This window comes from Vulpes lagopus, chromosome 3 (genome assembly GCF_018345385.1).
Source record: "Vulpes lagopus strain Blue_001 chromosome 3, ASM1834538v1, whole genome shotgun sequence".
NCBI lineage: Eukaryota > Metazoa > Chordata > Mammalia > Carnivora > Canidae > Vulpes > Vulpes lagopus.
In genome coordinates this window covers 59,239,300-59,246,505 of record NC_054826.1, presented here as the reverse complement: position 1 = coordinate 59,246,505, position 7,206 = coordinate 59,239,300, and the positions used below count along the sequence as shown (strand labels likewise).

The 7,206-nt window shown below is 47.9% G+C and overlaps 1 long non-coding RNA gene across 1 annotated transcript; it reads right to left on the bottom strand.

The window, feature by feature from the left end:
- Positions 1–3,021: 3,021 nt before the first annotated feature.
- On the bottom strand, positions 3,022–5,771 carry LOC121486556. The gene is made up of 3 exons (XR_005986685.1): positions 5,666–5,771; positions 4,240–4,441; positions 3,022–3,150 (listed from the first exon to the last, which is right to left on the bottom strand). It is a non-coding gene; the product is annotated as an uncharacterized LOC121486556 (long non-coding RNA).
- Positions 5,772–7,206: the final 1,435 nt, after the last annotated feature.

The window sequence follows — 7,206 nt, the reverse complement described above, 5'->3', positions numbered from 1 at the left end:
CTCTGCGATGTAATGCGGACAATCTTTCCAAGTCAAGAGTCATCCTTCTCCAAAAGACTGAGTACTTCTTTCCTTGTCAGAGCTACATTTTGCAGTCAGGCAGACCTGGCTTAAATCTCCTCTCCGGCACCGTGGCATTTGCTGTGTGACCAAGGACAAGGCAAGTAACCTCTCCGTGCCTCTTCCATAAGATGATGACAATAAAAGCCCCTATTTCATTGCATTATCCTGAGAATAAAATGAATACGCATAATGCTCTTAACGCTGTCTGGCACCGAGGAAGCTCTGAGTAGCTATTAACTAAGTTTTTTGTTTTGCCTTAATGTTTCACCATGGGTTGCTTTCTACCTGTTGTGTACTTTCTCTGGAGCTGATGGCTAAGCCTGGAGCAGGAAAAATTAGGAGCAGTGGAATCGCGCTGACATTGACGTCGCCCAAACAGAACTCTTGATTACCTGCGAATCCGCTCCCTCCCCATGGTAACCCATGCCAGCAGTCAGCGCTGCTGTTCCCCAGCAACCCAAGCCAAAAACTAAGTCATTACTAATTCCTCCCTCTCTCTCCCTTTACATCTAATTCATTAATAAGTCCTGTCCATGCTGCTTCTAAAATATATCCCATGTCTGCCCATCTGCCTCTGTCTTCACCGCCAGCATCCCAGTCCAATCCTCTATCCTTTTGTGTCTGGATTTGTGCAACTCTCTCCTCACTGGTCTTCCTGCTGCCCCCCTGGCTTCCCGCCACTCCCCCCATGATCTATTTTACACCCAAGGGCCAGAGCAATATTCAAAAAGCTGTGTGACCTGTAGGTTACAACCAATTCGTGGGTGTGAAATCAATTTAGTGGGTCACGACCTGATTTTCATTTTAAAGAAATAGAAAAATGGGGACTATCAGAACACATGGAACCAAATATATGTTGTTTTGTGACACTTTTGTTTTATTTTTGATATATTTAAAAAACATGTTTGTATACATATGTGGTGTACCTGGTCATGATATAACATGAATTTCTTTCTTCCCGTGTGTGTGTGTGTGTGTGTGTGTGTGTGTGTGTGTGTGTATCTGTGAGAGAGAGAGAGAGAAGAGAGAGAGAGAGGAACACTTAACATAAGATCTACGCTCTTAACAAATTTTAAGTATGCAATACAGTATAGTTAACTGTAGACAGTCTGCTGTACGGTAGATCTCCAGGACTTAGTCATCTGGTATACCTGAAACTTTGTACCCATTTCCATTTCCTCCTCCTCTCAGCCCCTGGCAACCATGGTTCCACTCCACTTCTGAGTTTGACCATGTTAGGTTCCTCATGTTGGTGGTATCAAGTCATATTTGTCCTTCTGAGCCTGGCTTATTTCACTTAGCACAATGTCCTCAGCATGTATTTCTTAAGCTACTGTTTTGAAACATCTATCAGATGCCACTACAGTGCAGTTCCAACTCCTCCGACAGCTTCCAGCATACTGGAACCAAGCCCAGAGTCCTTACCCTTTCTACAGGCTCTGCAGGACTGCCCTCTCTCTCATGCCACCCTCTTTCAGACACTGGCCTTCTTTCCATTCTTCTAACATCCTCAGCTTGATGTTTGTCCCTAAGGGTTTCTGTACTAGCCAACTCTACAGCCTGGACTGCTCAGCCCCAAATAGGTGCCTGGCTACATGCTTCATTCGGGCTGCACCTCAGACATCGCCTCCGTGCTGTGCTCATCATGTATTTGTTCACTTATGTATCATCTGTGTCCCCTGCCCCCACTCCCCCGACCTCCAAACCAGGATGTCAGCCTCATGAAGACAGGGACCTTGCCCAGCACACGGCATGCTGCCTGGCACACAGTAGGGCGTCACTTTGTGTTGGTGGGTCAATGCACTAACCCCAGCTCCTACAGCAGCAGCACCGAGTGTCATCTTACAACTACTGCAAATGAGCTTGAAGATCTCCCTGAGCCCCTCTGCAGAGCTGCCCTCACGAACTGCTACCTAACCCACCACCCCCCAAAAGAGATAAGGGATGCCATGAGGTCGTTGAGGGAGTGTGCAGAGTGAGGAGTGCAGCCACTGTCTGCCCTCTGGGCTCCCCAGCCTGCAGCCAAAGCTCTGTCCTTGAGCCTACCTCAGGCCCCAGCCCTGTGGGAGTTCCAGCTCTCCTGAACCTCTATCAGATGGTTTGGCACCTTGATTCCTCTTAGCTTTGTTATTTTATTTTGCTTTGCTGTATTTTATTTTGGCTGTATTTTATTTCATTTCAGTGTTTTATAATAACAGCTCACAGCTTCTGTGTTCTGACAAAGGCTAATGATTTACTAGGAGATCCTGAGCTTTGGTCATGTTTCTTCTCCCTGCATCTCCCTCCCTCCCCAGTGAAAGCTCTCTCGGGCTGGCTCCCCTCCCCCTGTTCCCCACCAGCTTGGAAGGAAGGCACTGTGCTCCTTCCCAGGGGTGAGTTTCAGAGTTTTCCACCCTCCCTCCCCCACCCTGCAAGAGTTGATGCCCTTCCCAGAGATCCCTTCCTTTGTGGGCCCCCGACTCCAGAACCTCAACAAAACCTCCCTGACCCTTGGCGTTTTCATCAGCGCTTTTGGCATTGGGATCTGTGCTTGCCTACTTCCTAAGGCTGACAGATCCAACGAAAATAACAGATGTGAGCACCCTTTGTGGACTTAAAGTGTTTGTGAGCAAGTGTACACAGTCATGAGCAGAGAGCACTCTCGCTTATCCTCACTGATGCTCCTGTCCAGAAGCTGATTTGGCTGGTTTTGAGTCCTTTCCCCATGCTGGCCACCCTCCTCAGGCTGCTCAGCCATGCTCAGATGCAGCCCTGCCCATGCAGCCTCCCGGGCCACTAACAAGGCTCTCTGATTCATACGGCCACTCTGGCCTCCTCACCTTCCTCCTGGATTGCCAGGTTTAGCAAAACACAACAAACCAACTGGAAAACAAGGCTGCCCAGCTAAATTTGAATTTAAGATAAACATTAAATTTTTTTTTTAGTGAAAAATTTGGGACATACTTCTACTAAAAGATAATTCATTGTTTATTTGAAAGTCACGTTTCATTGGGTGTCGAGTGTCTTATCTGGCAACCCTTCTTTAGGCGTTTCCTCGATTTGCCTTGGGTCAATCACCAAATTCACATGCTGCCTTGGTTTCGTCTTCTGGAAGGGAAACATAACAGATAGTTGTCAAGAAGGTTATGAGACTGAAAAAAAAAAATACTTCAGAAATTCCAAAAAAGTATGACTCACGTATGAGGTTGAGTAAATCTTATTCTCCACCAGGCCTGGAGGTGGTGCCTGCGACCTCTGCAGTCCCCAGCCAAGCTTTGTGCTCAGGCTTTTCTATCTCTTTAAAGCCCTTGTTGGTGAGCTTGGCATTGGTCACACCACCTTGCCCCACTCTGTGCTCAACTGCACGCACACACCACCAAGTCCCTAATGACGTCATACCAGCATTTCATCTTCCCCATCCTGAGGCCTGCCATTGCCCTGAGTGGCTGAGCATTAGAATGATCACATGCCTCAGTTTGCCCAGGACAAGGCTCATGGCTGTTACTCCCATGTGGACTGTAGATTGAGAAAGCCTCCTGTCACTTGCAAAAGGGGACAATCAGTTATATGCTGATCCATCACCACCCTACCCTTTCAGTTCTTTAAGTGCTTCATTTCCAGCACCATCACTACTGCTACTGTTGGTCCCCATAGTCCCCCAGCCATACTCTGGCCATGTCACTCAGAACCACCTTGCCTCTGGCGATGGGGTAACTGGATGATGGGCACTGAGGAGGGTGCTTGATAAGATGAGCACTGGGAGTTATACCATATGTTGGCGAATAGAACCTCAATAAAAGGGGATCCCTGGGTGGCTCAGCAGTTTAGCACCTGCCTTCGGCCCGGAGTCTCAGGATCGAGTCCCACATCAGGCTCCCTGCATGGAGCCTGCTTCTCCCTTTGCCTGTGTCTCTGCCTCTCTTTCTCTCTGTGTGTCTCTCATGAACAAATAAATAAAATCTTTAAAAAAAAAAAGAACCTCAATTTAAAAATTTAAATAAACAAAAAGAAAAAAGAAAAAGAAAACGCACACATTGCTCTTGACCATAATGGCTCTCCTTCCGACTGACTGGGTGATAACCCAGTTTCTCCTACTCTCCTTTTTTCAGTTTTTTCCCATCTGCCTTCCATGTCTTGATGCACTTGTCCATCACTCTTGTAAACATCCCTTTCATCCCATTGGCTGTGCCGTCTCACCTGGGTGAGAGATTTCCAGGACGATTCATCCATTGTCAGCCTTCTCTGCACTGGCCTGGGCTGTCAAGGGCTGCTGGAGAGCCTCACACAGTCACACAGTCTGAAGCCACTAAATCCTTGGTCTTGGAAATGGCAGCAAGGAATATATGCCTCTGGAGGGCTGCCCTGGCTACAAGGTGGAGGAGAGACTGGAGGGGAGGGCCTGGCAAGCAGGATACCAGAGAGGAGTTATTCATTCACCATGACTTTACTGAGTACCTGCTTTTGGTTATTTCCAACAGTCATCATTAAAGCTTTCATAAATTGCATGGGCCATGGGACAGAGAGGGAAGGGGGTAATTGGGAGCTTAAAGGAGCTTTGGTAGGGTATGAGGTATGGAGAATTTGCTAGAGCAAAGCTCTAGGAAAACACCCAGCTTTCTGGCTTGAGCCACTGGCTGGGTGGTCAGGCTTTATTGAGACTGCAAACATGGGGAGAGAAGAGAAGCAAGTTTTCAGGGAGGGATGAGGAGCCCAGCATGGGCGGGCTGAGTTTGGGGCACCCTAAGGCCCCAGGTGAACTCATGGATAAGCCTGGGACTAAATGGATATTCAAGTCTTTGTGAGACATTGGGGCTGAGGTGCCAACGTGGGAGATTAAAGAAGGGATCAAAGTAAGATCGCACTGAAAGTTGGCTCTGCGTTAAATGATTACAATTTCTCAAGCCCATCCTCTCCGATGTTAGACACTTACAGACCTCACCTCATTTGCTCACCAGCCACCTGGTGACATCAGTAACATCATTTTCCCAGATGTGGGGGAGACATGCAGAGGTATTAAATGACTTACCCCAAATCACACTTGGATTAAGTGGTAACTATTCTGATTCCCAAACCCAGGCTCTTTCCATGGCCTCTGAGTTTAGCAGGGACTTGGGGCTCTTAACCCAAACACCAATCCCAACACTCACAGTGGGCCAGGGAGGGAGCTGAGGTCCCAGACAGAGAGCCCTGTGGGACCTGGCACGGGAGCTTGGTAGGAGCTTTCTAAATGATGCCAGATTGGAATGTGCTAGTGAGTCCTGCCAAAGCCCATGGGTGTGGGCAGCTTGGAATCTGAGGCTAGTCAGTTGTGGTCTCCATCCACTGCTCAGGACGGGTTTGCCCTGGCATGGCCTAGGAAGATCTCCAGGGACAAGAGTTCCACAGGGGTCAGCTCCAAGTCAGCTGACCAGAAAGAGCTGCAGCCACAGAGTGTCTCCGGAGACTGGGAGCTGAGCAGTCATCCTCTTCCGTTCCCTGCATCCGCCTGCCTCAACCATGTCACTGCCCTTAGCCTGAGCTGACAGCGCTAGAGACTTGATCTTGCTCAGGGAGCACAGTTTACCCTCTTGCAGTGGGAGGGGCAATGCCAACCCCCAGCCCCCATCATCGTCCCAGCACCAACCGCTGCCCCTGGCTTGTTACAAAGCCAGGCTTAGGGGGAAATTCTTGCTACTGGTGGGCATGCTCCAAGCGGGTCAGCCACCCCTGACCCCCTCCATGGTGTCCAGGGGCCACCCTCTTCTCTGAGGCCTTCATGTCAAAGTCATCCTCGGAACCTGTGGAGGGGAAATGGATTTGTTCGGCAATATGAGGTTCGGCCCAAGGGAGGACTTACTGGCCTCTGGATCGTTATCGTCATCATCATTCAAGCTTTAATTAATTGCACAGTGTGAATTTGTTTTTTCAGAATTGGTCACTGCCCTGGGAATTTGTAATCTGAGACAGATAGACTTGTTCAAGATGCAAGTAATAGAAAAGACATTTACGGAACCTCAGACAGAATTCAGAACTACACAGATGGAAAGGATCTGAACTTAAGGTTGAAGACTGAGTATATTTCGGTGTGCCACCAAGAGCATAAGTAACGAAAGAAAAATATGGGTGGGGGCACCTGGGTGGCTCAGCCGGTTAAGTGTCTGCCTTCGGCGCAGGTCATGATCTCGGGGTGGTGAGATCGAGGCTCTGCACTTAATAGGGAGTCTGCTTAAGATTTCTCTCCCTATGCCTCTGCTTGCCCCTTCCCCACCCCCACTCCCATACTCTCTCTCTCTCTGGCATATGGACTGTTGGGATGTTCAGCAACTCGAATATCATTCAGTTGAACCATATGACATTGGTAATATTTGACTATTTTTACATAAAAAGAAATGGCAATTTTGGTTAAGAAAAACAAAAAGGGACATCTGGGTGGCTCAGTGCTTGAGTGTCTGCCTTTGGCTCAGATCATGATCCTGGGGTCCTGGGATTGAGTCCTGCATCGGGCTCCCCATGGGAAGCCTGCTCTCCCTCTGCCTGTGTCTCTGCCTCTCTCTGTGTGTCTCTCATGAATAAATAAATAAATAAAATCTTTTAAAAAATGAATAGACACTTCTCCAAAGAAGAGATACAAATGGCCAATGAGCACATGAGAAGATTCCTCACATCATTAGTCACTGGGGAAATGCAAATCAAAACCACAATGAGATACCACTTCTCACCCATTAGGATGGCTGTTTTTGAAAAAGGAAAATAACCAGCACTGGTAAGGATGTGGAGAAACGGAGAGTAGGAATGGAAAATAGTGAGCTGCTGTAGAAAACAGTTTGAAACACCCCTCAAAGACATAAACCCAGAGTTACTACCTGATCCAGCCACCCTAGGTAGATGCCCCAAAGACCGGAAAGCAGGGACTAGGATAAATACTTGTCCACACATGTTCACAGAGGCACTATACCCAGTACCTCAAAGGTGCAAACAGCCCAAATGTCCATCAGTTGATGCTCAGATGAGCAAAATGTGAAGATCGCTGAGCCATGACCAGGAATGAAGGGACGAAGCATGCTATGACATAAACCTTGAAACATTCTTCTAAGCGCAAAAAGCCATATGCCAGAGACTCCATTGTGCATGATCCCATTAATATGAAATGTCCAGAATAGGCAAATGTATACAAATACCAAGAAA